This window comes from Castor canadensis, chromosome 9 (assembly GCF_047511655.1).
Source record: "Castor canadensis chromosome 9, mCasCan1.hap1v2, whole genome shotgun sequence".
NCBI classification, from domain to species: Eukaryota; Metazoa; Chordata; class Mammalia; order Rodentia; family Castoridae; genus Castor; species Castor canadensis.
The window spans coordinates 116,761,657-116,780,565 of record NC_133394.1 but is presented as its reverse complement, the minus strand read 5'-3'; the positions used below and the strand labels follow the sequence as shown (position 1 = coordinate 116,780,565).

The window sequence follows — 18,909 nt, the reverse complement described above, 5'->3', positions numbered from 1 at the left end:
GCGTTTCATTGGCGGTCACCTCGCCCCTGGCCCCGGGAGTCCCACTCTGCGCGCGATCCAGGCTCAGGCACACACGCCCGGCCGCCCCGCGGTTTGTGTTTTCGACACACACCGGCTACTGCGGTGTTCAGAGGAAACGTGGCTCTGCACTATTTTGGGAAGGACGGGTGACTGTTGCGCCGGCGGATTGGCTGGGGCGGAGTCTGAGCGTTACTTTAGTCGGGTTTCCCCGGTACTCAGATGCGCAGGGCACCATCTGCCGGCGGCCACACTGCTTGCACTGGGGTCCCCGGACCCGTGGGTCGCAGTCCCCGCAGACCCTACACCCCCGCAGTTCCCACGCACTGAGATCCACCTCCTTGCTCAAGGCCGGGGGCGCAGGATCCCCTCTGTCCTACAAGCTCTAGTACATCCGATGGCAGGAGCAACAGGCTGAGCCAGCAGCCCATGATTGGGAACACCAGAAGTGCTTAAGCCTAGTTCTAGGGCTGCATGTATTGTTCCTGAGTGAGGGTTCAGTTTGTCATTCTGCATCTTGCACATTTAAGTTGAAACAAAAGGGATCGAGATATATTGCTCTGCTTCCTCTAGAACCTCGTGTGGAAAAAGCCTGATGATGAAAGGGGCTGTGGAAAGGATGGGGATGGGATGTGATAACATAGCTCAATCCTTTCCTTTCAAAGGGGGTCAGCAGTCTTTTATTTCTATTTTTCTCCTCTTTTCTGGAGCTGTTGCAAAATGTATTGAAACCCAAGGTACAACTTCCTGTGTTGGCTGTTTCCAGCCACTGTGGTTAGCAGTTTTCTAGTTGTTAGACTTCAGGGGGAAACGCCTGTTGCTTTTCTAGAATCCACCACCTAGGGAACTGCTAAATCTACCTTAAGAAAGTGCCATTTTTATTCCACTGAAAAGAAAATACTGCAGCAGAAATTTAGACATCCTCAATTGTCTTTCATAGCATTCTTAGTGTGTCATTTTATTTTAATATGCTAAGGTTTAAGACTTTTTTTCTTTCCTCTTTTAAAACTACATCAGAAAGAAAGAAATACATATACAGCCTTTCGAATAGAATTAGAATAAAAACTATGGGTATTCTATTTCTGCATTTTGTAGTTGAAAATGCCCCTACTTTAAATAGTTTATTTGAAATACTATTTTAAAATGACTGTGTTTCAAATAGTATTCTCAAATGCCTTTGATTATACTACTGGGAAAAGAAACCGAAATTTTAAAACTTAATGCACACAAGTGACACAAGTGACTATTTTCTGACTTGTCAAAGGCTTTAACGCACTCACTTATTTTACCCTGTTTACCTACATGCTAAATACCACAAAGTGACTACAAACACCTGGGGGAAATGTAATAATATGTATACTTACATAAATTGTAGCCAACCCATGCAAATACAACTGAACAAGTTAGACAATGAATTATTTCACCAGCTATATTATGCAGATAAGTGATAGTATTCTGCTTTGCAAGTGATTTACTTTGGAGGCTTGTAAACTCCACATAGATAATTTTTAAAATGGGAAAAGATTCAGAAAGCTCAAACAGGAAACGATGCCTTTGCCAGTGTTCTACCTTACTGTACAGAACAACCAGGCTTTTTATAATTGCATGGCATTGGATTTGATTCCCAGAACCACACATACACTCACTCAAAAATTCTCTTGGCTATACTTACAAACACCTTTTTAGTTATTTTTAACTGAATTAAATAGGTAGACTGCAGATTACCAAAACAGCCACAACAAAAAGCTCTGTATAGTCAGTTGCTCAAGTCAAGTCATACATAAACAGAGAAAAAGGATGGAATACAGTGGCAATAGCACTGAACATTTCCTCCTGATTGAATAATGCAGTCTCTTTACTCACTGCACCAGAACATATGCACTTGTTCTTTAAAAAATATTCCTCCAACAGATAAACCTTTGATAATATACTCTACTAATATGTCCAGTACATTTTTAAAATGACACTAGAGACATGATAAGAAAATAGAAACTTCTAAAATTTGGGAAGTAATAAACCTTGATTTATTTATTTATTCTGGTTTCTCCTTTTAATGAGAGCTCCCAATATGACCCACGTTTTATTTTTAGCTTCTTACCTATAGCAAAATATTGAAGTACATACATTTGAAATAGTTCTAAGGAAAATAAAGATAAAGAGGAATTTTTTAAAGGGTGGTTATTCCCTAACTCCAAGTAAAAGAATTGTCTATAACATGCTTTAGACTATAGAAATGGGATTGAAAGTCTATAAGAAATAAGACATCACTTGTTATCAAACACATATCATTACCTCAACAGGAAGTAATTTTTGTGGTTATTTGTAGGAAATGTCCACCAAAATTAACAAGAAATAAGGATAGACAATAATAGCATAAAAAGTTTTTAAAGAAAATGTAAGTTAAATCCATTAATAAAACATTACTCATTTTATATTTTTATTCATTATCATTATTACCCATTCCGTGGCTGGGAAAATGACATGATAATTGCACATTAAATTAATGGGTTTGAGAACTAGGTTCTGTTCATTTTTGTTCTTTTCCTGTTCTATTCTAAATAAAATATAATTCCAGATTGGTTATAGCATTGTCTGTTCTAAAGACTAACATCATACTCAAGAATACTTTCTGTTCAAGTTTTTTCCCAAATTAAGAAAAAGAAATGATAATAGCAAAGAATCTTTATAATCAAGAAGCATAAACATGTATGAAAAAAGCATGTCACCCCATTAATATATATAATTGTTATATTTTTATTTATCACTTACATTAATTTAAATGAAAAATAACAACAAAAATAATCATTGAGGGCTCCTGGAGTGACTTAAGCGGTATAGCGCTTACTTAGCAAGTGTGAGGCCCTGAGTGCAAACCCCAATACTACTAAAAAAAAAATCATTGATTCTGAGCAATGAATGCAAACCCTCTAAAGAATAATTCTTTGAATTCAGTGCCTACTGCTTATTAAGCAGATACTCTACCACTTGACCCACACCACCAGTCCAAGAATAATTCTAATGTAGAAAAATATATATATTTGATACTTAAACTTTTCAGGCAATAGTACTGAGTAAATTAGGAAGGGTTTTTCTTCTTTCATCACAGGCTATGTGGTGCATGTGATATCAAGCAACTACACAGTATTATCATTTTCTAAAATTGTCATCTTAAAAACTATGGTGCTTACCAGTTATTGTCTATTAAACCCTTCAAAACTCTTCACAATTTCTGCCATGACACACACATGCACACACACACACACACACACACACACATACATGCACACATATGACTGACCAGAGGTGAACAAGTGGCAGGTAGAGCAAAAGGAAATGAGGATTCCCAGAAATTGTTCTTAAAATAGCCACTGACATCTGCAAGTTTTCTCTTTGATTAGTTGTTTGAGGAAACATGATATTGTCTACATGCAAACAAGTAGCTGAGATCTTGTATTTCAGATTCCCATAACTAGCTGTTCCTTCTTATTCAAGAGGCAGATCCAGATCTTCAAGTAGGAATTCCAGCCACACTGCTCTCTGTGTCTGTCCCTGATATAAATATGATGGTCCATGTGGCTGCCCTCAGAAGACCTTACAGGTGTAGAATTTTGACTCAAAGTAGAAAGTCCAACCCATTTCTAATAAGAGATAGGCATCATGTCTTCATTATTTCATGCATTTCTTCCACCAAGGGAGGGTGAAGCAGGAAATCCTCTTATAGGAATTATGAGTAACAACAACAATAACAAAAACTAAAACTAGAAAATTTTATAAGGCCTCAGAGAAAAGCAAATTTAATTTGTCAATTTTGCTGTTATTATTGTTAACTTTAGTATTTGATTCCATCAGGTTTTTTTTGGTATACCCTTCAGTTATGTTTAATTACCATCACCATAGTGACAAAAACCAGTAATCACTTGTTAGAGTCACTCTCCACCACATCCATTTCTCTATGTCAGTGTTTATCAATATTTAATATGTACCTGAATCACTCTGGGGTCTTGTGAACATGAAAATTCTGAATCAGAGGTTTTGGAGTTTTTGGATCTGACATTCTGCATTTCTCCTGTATACTGCTGACAGCTGGGGTGTGAACATCACTTTGAGTAGAAAAGTTGTAGTACATTTTTCTAAGATCTAGATTTCATAAGAAATGAACATGTCTTTCTTTCTTTTAAATTTCTCTAGGAATGATATTGAAGTAACTTTCCAGATAGATAAATAAGAAATTGTACTCAAAAGGGAAGATTAGTTCAGTAATTGAAGATAATCAATAGACAAAGGCAAGAGCCTGGGTTTGAGGGGTTGACTTAAATTGTGTCAAATACTCTTGAAGCAGCCAATCATGAATGATGACTATGAAAACATTACCAAGCACATAACTCCAACAATGCTACCCTTTTGCTTTAAAGAACACCAGTAACTTTTCTTCTTTAGAATACACAACTTTGAAACTGTTTCTCCCTACCTCCAAGGACTTAGCAACAGCTTTGCAAAATATCATAGCCATACTCTTGCTGCTTGTAGTAAACTTATTGAGGTTATATAGAATTTCCTTTGTAAACAGAACAAATTGTTCAGTACCATTTAAAGGAAGAGACAGAAATCAGCAGTTAAATAAGATGTAAATATGTTTTTCTCTTCTATGAGTAATCACCTAGGCATTTCTTTTAGGTGCTGGGTTAAAATATTACACCATTTCAGAGGAAACTCTACTTTGTCTTTTTGTTTGAAGATAATAGATATTTTATACCCTAACCCTTATTAAAGGAAGTTCATCTAGATTTTTAAAGTTTAAGTTTGAATTTCAAAATCTGTGGTTATAAGATGATAGAACCAGACTGGGTATTTGTGTGTGTAATACAATAAAAATAAATATTACTAACATTTCCTTGTTTGAAGAATGGCTGCCAAGTGCTTCACATCAATGTCTTATTTATCCTTGATTTAAGGCAAATTCTGACCCCCATTACAGATAGAAAAACCTAAGCTAAGAGAGGGAGGAGCTTACGTGAGAGATGTTGAACAGCTCACTCAGAAGTTGCAGAGCTATTGAATGGTGGGGTCAATGTTGGAATCATGCAGCCTGTTCCAGGGTCTGCTGCTGACCTGCCAGATGAGTAAAAAAATAAAATGTTACCTGTATACACAGCTCTGGGACCTTAACTGAGGAATTTGACTTCGCTAGACTTTAGCATTCTCTTCTATAAATTGGTATTACATGGTTGCTTAGCTTTTTTCCAGTTCGAATATTGGATAATAAAAATGTGGATTTTTACATATTTTTAGACTCTGTCAGCAATCAACAATTTCCCACTCTATCTTAATTCCTCTTTTAGATTCTGTCATATTCCGTCTTATTCTCCTGTTAGGTGAGTCAATCAACAAACACTTATTGAGTTCCCACTGAGTGCAAACTATGATGATCTCCTGGGAACACTGCAATAATGATAACATGCAATCTAGGGTCTCTTGAATCATTATTTTGTTTAGTCATGGCATTACCATCCAACTTTTTCTTCCTGACACATTTGCAAAAACAGCAATAAGAAATGTTGGCTCAATGGTTCTCAGAATGAAATTTTACTTTGCCTAGTTGGAAGTAGTTCTATCTGGTGCCATCCATATATTCGTCCTATTGCTCCACTACTAACAAACTAATGCACTTTTTAGCACTTGCTGTGAAACAGAAGACAATTGTTATTTTTTAGGATCAGAATATCCCAAAGGACTTACCCAACCTGTCTAAATCCCTTCCATGAGTTGGCTGAGGAAAGAGCTATAAAACCAAGCTGTTTGTCTCAGCTGAGTATCAGTATCAGTTCTTTAAATTTTTGAAGTTTTTTTTGTCTTGGCAGTACCCTAAATATTTGACAGTGCCCTCAGAACACTCACACACGAATAAGATCCTGCATTATCAATAAGGTAAAACATTTCAAAAGCTAACTGAAAAGTTTTAATGTTTCCAACTTATTTAAGTTTCAGTAAGAGGGCTCACATATCATAATCATACTTGAGGATAATAGGAAAATGAATTGGTATGTACTTATACTTGACTAAGTGTTGGTTCATAGTTTCCCTATAATCTATGAGAGCACTGAATTCTATTTTCATAGTACCAGCACTGAGTGTCCATATTTTAGAATATTTCTATTTTCAGCAGACTGTGCATTTCATATAGCTTTTGGCTTCTGTTTATTGAAAGGGGAAGAAGTTAATAGTAGCACTTAGTAACCTGTTGCTTAGCACCCAGATTTGCTTAATATAAGGTTTATAATTAATTCATATTTGTGGTGATAAGTGAGAGAAAAGGACTGCCACGAGAAAAAAATGAAAGTTGTATTTTCCATCTGTAGTGACCCCAGCTACTCCCTTTTAGAAACCTCCTGGTCTCCACTTCTGCTCCTCCACTGAGTGGATTGATGTATCGCTCCCTATTCTCACATCATCAATAAAGCCTGCTATTATATATTGTAGGTTTAAGGTTGAAGGGAAAATTACCAAGAGTATAAATTCAACTGCTCTAGTGAATAAACCAGATGGGCTCTCTATCCTCATAGAGTTTATAGTTTTGTTTTATTTTTTTAACATGCATTAAAAATCTCTAATCTTAGATTAGGAAGATATTTTCCATTGGAAGATTCTGAAACATCAATAGTTATCCTTGAACTGGAGTGTGCCTTAGTACATATTTACTGAACATCATCTTTTACCAGGTCCTGAACTAAGCAGTAGTGATAAAACAAGAACATATTCCACACCTACAAAGATTCTTCAGCGTAGAGGGGAGTGTCCAACAAGTGGTTATTTTAAAAGAGTGTGACAGGGCTATGGTAGAGATGTGTATGTACGGGACCCTATAGAGCACACAGAAGTAGTTTACAAGGTGTGGTGGAGGGTCATTGCCTGAAAGGAATCATGAAGAGGAATAGTAGTTAGTAATTGTGAATAGAATGAAACTGAGAATAAGGACCTTTCAAGCAAAAGGAAAGGAACAAATAGACAAGTGTGCCTGGAAACAGCATGGAGTGCTCTGGGAACTACAGGTAATCACTATTCTGAGAATTGAAAGGGCGCAGGGGGTATTGTCAAGAGATTAGACTGAGTGCTAAATGCAAGTTATCTGATAGTGCTATTGAAGGTTCTCACTTGTGCAAAATTAGCCTCTCTATAAACATATGTGTTTGTGTATGCACTAACCATTTCTCACAGAATGCATAAGAAACAAGCAACAGTTATTGTCACTTTGATATGGATTAAAAATTTTATACATGTACTACATTTTCATTTAAAATAGGAGTTTGCATACACACATACACATGACACTGAAGTATGTATGCTAAGAAAATGGCTCTTAATCCTGAAATGGAGAAAACCTGCCAAAGGGTTTAACAGGTACCATGTTTTACATTTCAGACAGGTATTTCTTGTAGTTACATGGAGGATAAGGTAGAACAGGCTAGAACTGGGGGGACAGTGCTTCTTGCCCAGAAACTAAGAGGGTGCTTCAAAGAAGAGAAGGGATGAGAAATGCCTAAAATAGTACAAGTGACCTCAGGAATGGACAGTAAGGACAATGATATTCAAACAGAGGCAAATCAGAGGGATTTAGTGAGTTGGGTATTGCTCTCTAGGATTTCATATTGAGTGATTGGCCGATGGAGCGCAGTCTGCCTAGAGAGGAAACCCAGAGAAAAGCACCACAAACCCCATCTCCATCAGTCTGAAGAGTAAGAAGTTAGAGGGTGTTGTTATAAAGTACGTGGAGATACGTTGAAATAGAACATTAGAGATTGGAACTATCCTGAAATGAAACTACCTGGGTGAATCTGCCCATTCTGTTTACAAATAAGCATATTGTATACAGAGAATCTCTGGGGCCTACAAATATGGTGGTAAACTGAGTGGGTTAAAAATACGGAGAAAGGGTATTTGGCAAAGAGAAATAGAAAGCTGTCAACTTTAATTATTCTAAGCAATATGGTTCTTTATGTAGGTAGACCTATGCATTGACAGAATTTAGAACATAGTTTGCAAATTTTTCTAGAGAAGGGATCTTTGTATTCTGCTTTAGTTGTGTTTATAAAGCCAGTAGGGAAAGAAAAGACCTATAGGGAACCCACTTTCACAGTGTCTGCTCTCTTCTCCACTGCATCCCTAAAGTGATTCAGAGTCTTTCTGGAACATTGTGTTTCCATGTGAGTTCGTGTAGAAAGTGCATTTGGTGATGAAATGAGTCTGGGTATAACAGACAGCGCAAGTGAGGCTAGGAGTAGGCCCTGAGAAATGAAGCTTAACTGCCAGAAAATTAAAAAGTGGCTCCTAGGAGGTTTGCAGAAGAATAGCAATGTTCGAATGGTCTGTTGGATATGATTTTAAACAAGAATTTAACAGCTCTGTCCCCTACAAGATGGTCTCCTGGAAAGAGGAAATGTATGTAAGCAAAGACTTATTCGTGTGTTGTTTTATTTACCTTAGAGAAAGAAGACAAAGAAACAGCTAGAGAAATAGATTCAAATAGAAGAGAGTTCTTATGTGGACGCAAGCTCTTCCATCCGTACCTCTAAAAGAAAACAGTGTGGGTGTACAGGTGAAGGCTTTTCAGATACAATAGGAAAAGTTAAAGATGAGATGCCTTATTCTTATTTCTGAATGGATAAAGGGAAGTTACTAGCACTGAATCTCACTTGACTGAGAGAGTTTGTTTCAGAACCTTCCCAAAAGCAGGAGAACAGATGTACTGAAAGCTCAGTGTTCTTGCCTACTCTAACACTCTGTGACTCAGGGGGAGATTTTTTTCTAATGATTTATTGTTTTCAGGAGAATGATACACAATTCTCCAGTCAAGAAAATCAGCTTCATGGTTTCCATAGAGACAATTCATTTGAAATCCTACCTGTGCCTGAAACACTTTCTCATGTCAGTGGCCAGTGTTTCTCCCTTCTACCACCCACAGCCCTTCTCCCACTCAAATATACCTAGACCTACTTCAAAACACACACAAATCATATTTCTTCTGTGGATTTTTTTCTGCAGCCACCCTAGAAAGAATTTTGCTGAAGAAAGAATATATGGCATATGAGCAAATTAAGTATCCTAAAAAAGACCTAATATAATTTAAGAGTCATCCATATAAGTTTCATATTAACCTTACTTCCCCATGGAAATTATGTAAGCTCCAGGAAATTTAGCATTATATTCTTCACATTCTCTAGGTAGCTCCTAGCATATTATACAGACTTAAAAATAACAATTATTTAGGATTACAAAAGAAATTTTCTAGTCATAAAATTATTGCTAACAATGACTATTGATTGATTGTGTTCAACAGCACTTACATTTTTAAAATTCAAAAATTAATAGTTTCTCCATCAGCTTTACAGCTTTACCTTATAACTTCACCTATAATTTTCTTTTATGTTGACCATGAATCATGAGCTGTTTCCATAGAAACAGCTTCACCACATGGCACAGTCAGAACACAGACACAGGATCACTTCATGACAAATATCAGTGCATATATACGTGTGTGTGTGTGTGTGTGTGTGTGTGTGTGTGTGTGTGTGTATATATACAACTTTTCATCTAATTTAAATAATAATCACTGCTTTTCATTTTCAAATGTCATCTTGCTGGCACATGGACTATAAATATTTCTGGATGCACTTAAGAAATTCTTAAGGAAAAATTTGATTGATGACTACAAAGTGAGTGGCATTTAAAAAGAAGCGAAAATCAAACATAAAAGCTAGCACATGGGAAAGGGTTCTTCAGCCAAACTCATTTTTAAATGAGTAAACAGATTTTAATTACCATTAAACATTAAAATATAAAGTTAAAAATTGTGTGATCTAGAAAAATACATGTAGTTTGAATATATTTATCTAATATCTGTATCTATCTAGTCATCTTTGTTATAATTGTATCCTTGCTGTTACATTCTATATTTGTTTTAAAATGTCAGTTTTGCCTGAGACCTCCACATCCGCACAGCAATTGGCTGTAACCTGTAAGTGAGTCGAATCAACACCACATCAAGTGCTAATGAAAGAATCTTACCACTGACATCACCACCTATGCATCCCTCATCCCCTGCACACAATGTAGCACATTTCAAATGAAAGTCCCAATTCTAACCAGTGCTCAGTTGAGACTGATGAGCATAGAGAAAGAAAATTGACTACAAAGGTTGACTCTGGTCAGGTGAAAACTTCTGGCTTAATGTGATGAGAAGTGATGGATAGAAGTTTTGAAGTTGGAAATGAGAGAATGAGGGCAGGATAAAAAATTTGGAAAGTAGAATGGAAAATATTTGGAAAGGCAAACTGGAAAAACAGATTCAGTCCTTGGTGGGCTACTGGTACATGCCTGCTTCACCTCCATAACCACCACTTTGGGAAACATCTTCATAAACTGTTGTGAAGTTTGAAAGGGCTTTCATAATCTGGTTTTCTAAAATTGGAGAAGGGAATGACTGTCAAGATATTACAGGATGGCATTTGTCCTATTGTGTTCAAAATTATTGCTATAGGCCATAAATATAACTTGATGAATTATGTTTTTGTGTAGTCGCTATCCTGCTTTTCCATATTTTAATGGATTTGCACCTTGGTTCTGCAAAACAGACAGAAATATGTGAATCAAAACTCAAACAAGCCAGGTGCTGGTGGCTCACGCTGTAATCCTAGCTACTCAGGAGGCAAAGATCAGGAAGATGGTAGTTCAAAGTCAGTCGGTGCAAATAGTTCCTCCAGACCCTAACTCAAAAAAACCCTTCACAAAAAAGGGCTGGTGGAGTGACTCACGATATAGGTCCTAAATTCAAGCCCCAGTACCAAACAAACAAACAAACAAAACCCTCAAAAAAAGCAATAACCTTCATTCTGTTTAAATATATTTATCATTCTCACTGAGTGGAGCTTAGTTTTTGAGTCAAAATAAGAGACTTGGTCAAGTAGATAAGGAACACATAAGGAAAGGGATTTCAGATTGAGTGGGAAGTCACTGGAATAAAGTATTATCATTAGAACTTGATATCTTCAGCTTCAGTTACTTCTGAAATGCAAATAGTCCTCAGAGAAGCAAAAAACAATGCTGGGTTTCAACTCTTCTATTTACACCAGGGTATGCATGAAAGGCAGAATGAGAGGAAAGGGTTGTTTGTGGGACAGAGATGAGGGAAGAGTATGAGAAGAGGGGGAAGCTGAAGTTGTCTGCTACTTTTCTCCAGAATCAGCACTTGTCTGAGTTTGGGAGCTGACAGAACTGGCTAGAAAGAGTGGAGAGATGCTGAGACAGCATTTGTGTTGCCTCACTGATCCTCTGCATTTGAGAAGTGTTTTGTTTGATCTGACTATGATGCCCCGTATTTTCTACTCCAAGACGTGAAGTCAACAAATTCAACTGCATTCTCTAGTGGTGTAGCATCCATGCTGATGGGACAAGATGAAAATAGTACTTTGCAGTTTTATTCATTATTAAATGTTATTTAATAATATTATCAATTCATTTAAAAATATTCATTTATTGGCAGTGCTAGTATTTTGAACCCAGGTCCTTGCACTTGCTAGGCAGGTGCTCTACCACTTGAGCTACACCCCAACACTTTTTTGCTTTAGTTATTTTTCAGGTAATGTCTTGAACTTTCACTCAGGTCTAGACTTAGACCACACCTGGCTTGTTGGTTGAGACAGAGTCTGATTCACATTATGCATAATGAGTATTTTTGTTTGGTATTGGAATTTTTATCATGCAATTGGACTTCACAGTACCATTAACTGTGAAATTTCTCTATGAAAATTGATAGAAAAAAAGAATTTCTCCCACTTTTCTCCTGGTGATTTTCCTTGGTGCTTGTTCTGGTATGCACAAGAGACAAAATACATGGTTTTTCATGAGCTTAATTTATGGATTAAGGCTCTAGGGTTGATTTCTAAGTCTAGCCCCTCCACTACAGGATCTGTTACCTTGGCATTAATTAACTCTACAGTGATAATACAATTTATTGTTCAAATACACATTTTTGAGATGAAAGGGGGAGCTATTAATAATTGCCTGGGGTCAATGAGTGTGAACCAACACTTTCCTAGGAAAACCAACAGTTATGATTAGCCTGTGTCTCTCAAAGTCTGGATTTCTCTTTAAAATGGGGATAAATGATATTTTTTTCTTAGATATTGAAGACTAAATAAAAGCATGTGCATACAACTTTTGGTATGGTGCTTGATCCCTTAGTAGCTATTTGAGTGAAAGAAAAAACTTGCTATTCTTAAGCAAAAGACACACCAGTATCAATATCATCATCATCATTATCATTGATGATCATCCTAGACTGGGTGGCTTTTAAACAACAGAAATTTATCTCATGGTTCTGGAAGATGGGAAGTCCAAGATCAAGGTGTTGACAGATTCAGTGCCTGGTAAGTGCAGGTCTACTTCTTGACCTTTGTAAAGTGTCCTCTCACATGGAAAGAATAAGAGAGTTCTATTGTAAGGACACTGATAACATTTATGTGTACTCTGTCTTCATGACTTAATTATCTGCAAAAGGCCCCACCTCCAAATACTGTCACATTGGGGATTAGGTTTTAGCATATGATTTTTGGAGGACACACATATTCAGCCTATAGCAATCATTATCGTTGCTATCATCATCTTGTCATCTGAGCACTTACTATGTACTAAGCACTATTAAGAGTGTTTTATATGAGACTGGGTACAGTGGCTCAAGCCTATAAACCTAGCTACTTGAAGGTGGAGATTGGGAGAATTGTGGTTTGAAGTCAATCCTGGCAAAATGTTCACAACACCCCATCTCAACCAATGACCGGGATGGTCATCCCAGCTACGTTGGGAAGCACAAACAAAAGGATTGAGATTTAGGCTGGCCTGGGCATAAAGTGAGATACTTTCTCAAAAATAACCAATGCATGAAGGGTTGGCAGGGTGGCTTTAGTGATAGAGAGCCTGCTTAGCAAGTAGGAGACTCTGGGTTCAACCCCCCCAGTACCACCATATATATATATATGAACAATAAAACTAGGTAGAATGGATAAGATAACATAAGAGTTTTTATACTAAAGTTTGTAGATTGTCAAACAAATAACATGCTCTATCAGCTCATTTTTGTTTAAGAGAACTTTGTAAAAGCAAAGAAACTTGGTAGGAACTATAAAAGGTTATTAAAAATTGTGGGACTAACGTTTTCCTAACAGGAATTTATTAGTTTTCTGTTGCTAATCACACAGTGGGTAAATTACAAAGAGAAGAGGTTTATTTTGGTTTATGGTTCTGGAGGTACAAGGTCAAGGGGTTGTACCTAAAGCTACACAGGGCATTGTATGTCAACAGACAGGGATTTTGTATATACGTATGTCTCTTTTGTTCTCCCTTTTCTTACAAAGTCATCAGGACTCAATCATGGGGCTTCCATCTCTCTCTCTCATTTTTTGCAAGCACTCCACCATTCAAGTCATACCCCCAGCCCTCTTTTTTTGCTCTAGCTTGTTTTTGAAATAGGGTCTCACTAACTTTTTGCCTGGACTGACTGCCAACCTGGATCCTCTTATCTCCACCTCCCAGGGGTCTGGGATTACAGGTATGAATCATTACACCTAGCCAATTTTTACCTTTCTAATACTTTACAGTGGGGATTGAATTTCTACACACAAAGCTTCAGGGAATATTCAAACCATATCCAAACCATAGCAAGGAATATCCAAGAATTTCACGGAGAAGGTAAGTTAGGAAAAGATAAGTGTCATCATAAAGTAATAATTGGCCATGACTAGTAGCAAAAAATTCTCTGTGGGTGAGGTCACATCTCATGACATGACAGAGAAAATGTAATTAAAGTAGGTTGTGCAGGAAAAGAATAATCTAAATAGGAAGGTAATGGGTGTCCCTATCACCTTTGCAAGGAGAATAGTACTAAGTCTATAGAGGTGAGATTACCAACAATATTAAAAAAGATAGCAATTCACTCATCACACATGAATCTTCAGTCCTGGAAAGTTATCCTACAGTCTTGATAATGATAACGTCCCTTTTACAGAGAAGTAAATAGAAATACAGAAAAAAATTAGTAACTTCCCTAAAGTTAAGCAATAAAACTGTAATTTCACAGATAGATTGACCTTTTTTACTGTTTTTACACTTATTCATATGTGTATACATAGTTTGGGCCATCTCTCCCCTGCCCCCTGCCCTCCCTCCCCACCTCTCACTTGCTGGGCAGAACCTGTTCTGCCCTCTTGTTCTCCAATTTTGTTGAAGAGAAGACATAAGAGATAATAAGAAAGACATAGCATTTTTGCTAGTTTAAGATGAAGATAGCTATACAGAGAGATTCCTGGCATTGCTTCCAGGCACATGTGTATTACAACACACATTGGTTCATCTCTACTAGACCTCTTCACGACTTCCTGGTCACCTTCCCATAGTGGCCTCTGCCAGTTTAAGATTATTGTATTTGCTCGCCTACAGTGAGCACATCAGCCACATTCATGTTTTAGGTTTAGTTTCCTTTCCCTATTCCTCCTGTGTGCATGCTCTTTAATGTGTGTATCTGGTGGTTAGGCCACTAAATCAGTCACATGGTATGACATCATTGTTCCTGATAACACTTAAACATGGAGAGAATTCAAAGATTAAGAAACATGATGACTTTGCAAAATGGGTCTTAGAGGAAATGCTTTAGCTGTTGATTGTACTTAGCCTACAATGAAATTTTATCGAAGGTTAGGACTAGCTTGATAAATGCCTTCAGACTTATGACAACGTTCAATCCATTTACTGGTTTTAATCACATTGGTCTTATCACATGCAAGGTGCAAGGAGGCGTTAGAGGCCGGTGATAAACACAGAGAATGGATTTGATGCACTTTCTGAGAGAATTTTAACTTGGAGAAGGAAGAAGGATTAGCTTGGACATCAGGAAAAACATCTTGATTGTAATAAGGAGAGGATGCTGAAAGGAGCTACTAGGAGTACTTGGGAAGTGTTCATCCTTAGAAAACTTCAGAGCAAGGAAAGATAATTATATCTGTTCCAGTTGGCTTAGAGGGACATTCTGTCCAAAGGCAAGAGAATGAAACCAGAAAGAAAATTTCTCTAACATCCTTCCAGATACAGAAAATTGAGCTTCTAGAATTTCTACTTCGTAGTTACAACTGAAACATAGTAAGATCTTCAAAAAGTCCTGTATTTTGATCACCAGTGCTGATGCATATAATTGAAGACTACTTTCTTCAATAATGATCATACACTCATGGTTGATGACAAGGCACTAACAGGGAAGTTATTAATCCAGAGGTTCTTTCTAGAACAACCAACCTATTAACCTTACAGTGTACCTACTCAAACTTATGTTTCAGAAAAAGTTGCCATATCACTGAGCTTCAGGGTAATTAATGATGAGGAGACACAGCTGATTTAAATCCCAAATGTGGTGAGAATTTCCTGAAGCCAAAGAGCTTGGGTCTGTTCCTGATAAGTGCCTTACATATAAGGCAAGCAGAAGAAATTGTATTGAACTTAAGTATGATGCATTCAGGTTTATGTATACTTCTGTATTTAGGACAGAAAAAAACCTTTTAATATTAAGAATAGAAATAGTTGTTAAAATATAATGAATGTTTACCATGTATCAGGTACCAAGATAAATCTTTTATGTCAGGTTTTATGAGGCCCCATGTGATAGGAGTATTTAAATTCTCTTTTCACAGATAGAACATTGATTCCAGAAAGGTTGACTTGTGATGAAACTGAGTTCAAAGTGCTAACCTATCTGACTTCAGAGCCAGACCTCATCACCTTTCTCTTTTAGAGTTCACACTTGTCAGAATTATGCTGTTAAAAGCAGTTCTTTTATTACTTCTCTAAAATGAAGGGTCAGATACTCCCACCCTGAAGAATCACGTTCTGAATGTCAAAAAAAATCTAAGCCAAGGAAGTATTGCTGTTCTGGCTCCAGTTTTTGCCCAGGATTGCTTTTCTACAAGAACTTTACCTCTTAATCTTTTTATGATTGATGACATTAAGTAATGATAAAAAAAAGATTCTCACTAGAGGCAAAGGCTTTTTGGTAAGAGCCCAGGGGGTTCTTGTGTCTCCCTCCATTGGCATCTATGTCAAGGTCCATAAAATAGGCAATACAACATTTCTCCTGTCAGCTTTGCTTGCAAGACTGATTTGTTTGAGTCCAAGATGAAGACTAAGTTGTTCCTTCTCAATTCACAAGATTTCCTGCCAGTGGAAAGAAACTTCTTTGCACTCCAGGATTCTCTAAAGCAGCCACACATCAACAAATGGGGTGGGGGAGAAGCTTGCCAACTGTTTTTCTAGGGGGAGAGTAGGGAGGCCAATCAGAAGAATGGGTGAAAAAAATAAAAGATTCAGGTATATTTAGCTCTTCTGAATTCTCCCAGTGAACACTGAGAGAGAAACCAAATAGCAATATATAAAGGTCAGATCATTTCATCATTGTCCTTTCAGAACTGGGGAATTGCATTATGAAATGCAGATGGCATCTCAAGGTTAAAATAGTAAGTTATTATTACCACATAGCTTATAGCAGATTCTTTTTCAATTTTTCTGCTTCATGGAAGAATATACAATTTTTTTTAAAATCTGTTTCTTTTGGCTTTCTCTAGATAACAGCAGTGTTAAGTAACAATCATTTAGCTTGCTTCTACAGAAATGAAAACCAGAAGGATTTACTGCAGATGAACAGTATATTTATAAAGTAGAATCAGTCATAGAGCATAGTTTAGGGAAAAACAACTTGCTTGAAATAAGCTGTCGTTTATTTAAGAAGTGCAGAGTCACACTATTAGAAAGACCACTAAATTTTGCTAAAACCATTACATTCTTTCACATTTACTGTTTTGGGCACTAAATAAGGCATACTATCATTACTCACTGATGTAGATCTATGTGTATTTGTCCATCCTTCACAGCTAAAGAAAATTACATGTTCTTATGTGTCAGTTGGAGGCTCACCAATGACATGCTTAACTCTGCATGTGCTTTCACTGTAAATTTCCATCCCACACAGGTCTGGCACACATCCTTCAGGTCAAGTCAAAATTTTATTGCCTCTGGTTCAAGGACATGGCTAAGTTCTTAGGGATGTATGTGTGTGTGGGAGTACGCAACACAAAATGAGCTTTAGGGAAAGTTATAATTTTAGGCATAGTTGCATTGTGGGTTTTACTGAGGTATGAAAATATACAATTCCAGAATAACTTTTGTAATTGAAATCACCAGACCAATTTATTATTTTGTAACTTCTGGAGGCAAGAACAATGTTAATGTATAAAAGCTTATAGACACTTGCTTATCATCTTTGTTGGATATCTACTTTGCAAACAGATTACTATAAGTAGACATTCAGTGCTGAGAAGAAGACTATTTTTGCCTATATTGTCCCTATTACATTTTGGAATGAATTAACAACACATTTTCATCTCCATCTCCTGACTCCTCACATGCTTTCCCCTTAACTCTACCTGAATAAGAAACAAATTTCAACTGAAAATTCAATTTCAATATTATGGGCAATTTCTCTCTCTTCTTCCATTTTCTTTCCCTTCCACCTTCTTTTTCATATGGTTCCTTAATGTAGTAGTAAATGGACTCAACTGGCCACCATCTGTTCTAGAAAAGCAATAAATAGAATGGAAAACAGTTGACTGTTACTGACCCAACCTGGGTTCTGACTCTGGCTTTGTGTGTGCTCTCTCTGTTAATTTCCTTTTCTCTTTGTGTAGGGGAAAGAAAAAAAAGTGCTATTCAAACTCACTGAACCTGTTCCTTCTTTCTCAAGAGTACCACATGTCCATAGGAAAATAAATCTTTGTGCTGCCCCTTCCACTCCCTGAGACTGGCAGTGAGGAAGAAGCAAAGACTGGGATTCAAAGATGGCACTGGTTGTGTGGTGCCAAAGGGCAAGATCCAGAATAACTGGCCCCTAGCTTGAAAATATTAATGAGTCTTTAAGAATACAAAATTGTGTCAATTGCTAACAAAGTGCAAAGAAATACAATTATCTGCTTAGTAATATAAGGGAAGTTGAGGATAAAATAGAAATGAAAGACTGGGAGATGACTGGCAGACTGGAAACAAAAAGTTTATAAATTAGAAAAGAGGTTAAAGCTATCACCAAATATTCAGTTAAAATGGCTATAGGACTTACAAACAGGGATTTTATTGTTTAATTTTATGTTATTTTGCATTGTTGTGATGTAAAATATCATTGTTTCTACATTTCCTCAATAAAGTCTGTTCTTTGTACAAGTGCTTTGTTGGAGTGATTTTGAGGGTTCTGAGTTCCACATCTGGGTCAGCACAGAGTATAAGGAAAAGAACAGCCATATTCTTAAGACCAGAATGTCAATAACAGTTAGATAGAAAAAGGAGACTAGAGCCAGAGCTGACCATGAAAGCATGTCTGGACATTTCCCCACCTCCCAGGGAAAGAATTGAAATATTAACAGTACATGGGAGAGGCCTAGGGCTAATTTATTTCATTCTCATTGTCAGCTAACATGTAACTACATGTTACATAAAAATGACTAAAAACCATTGTATAGAAAAAGAAAACCTGGTATTATAGATGCTGCGTAAACCTGGGTCCAGTTCTTTCACACAAGCAAAATGAGGCCATGTTCATAAAACGGAAACTTGACTTGAAAACACTGAGAGATAAGAGTGTAGCATTACAGATTTCCTCCAGAACCTCCCATTAAGGTTGTAAACTTATGGTGTGTATGTGTGGGAGAGCAATGGGGAAAGCAGCTTCTGGTAATTCAGTCCCCTTAAGCACATGCACAATTATGCATATGGAGCACCAATTTAAAGCAGTTTTGCATAAAGACTCAAAAGCAAGAG

At 37.0% G+C, this 18,909-nt stretch overlaps 1 protein-coding gene across 1 annotated transcript in view; it reads left to right on the top strand.

Moving 5' to 3' along the window:
- Nucleotides 1-18,909, top strand: part of Gabrb1 (gamma-aminobutyric acid type A receptor subunit beta1) — a 366,236-nt gene that overhangs the window by 1,298 nt on the left and 346,029 nt on the right. The window lies entirely within an intron of this gene.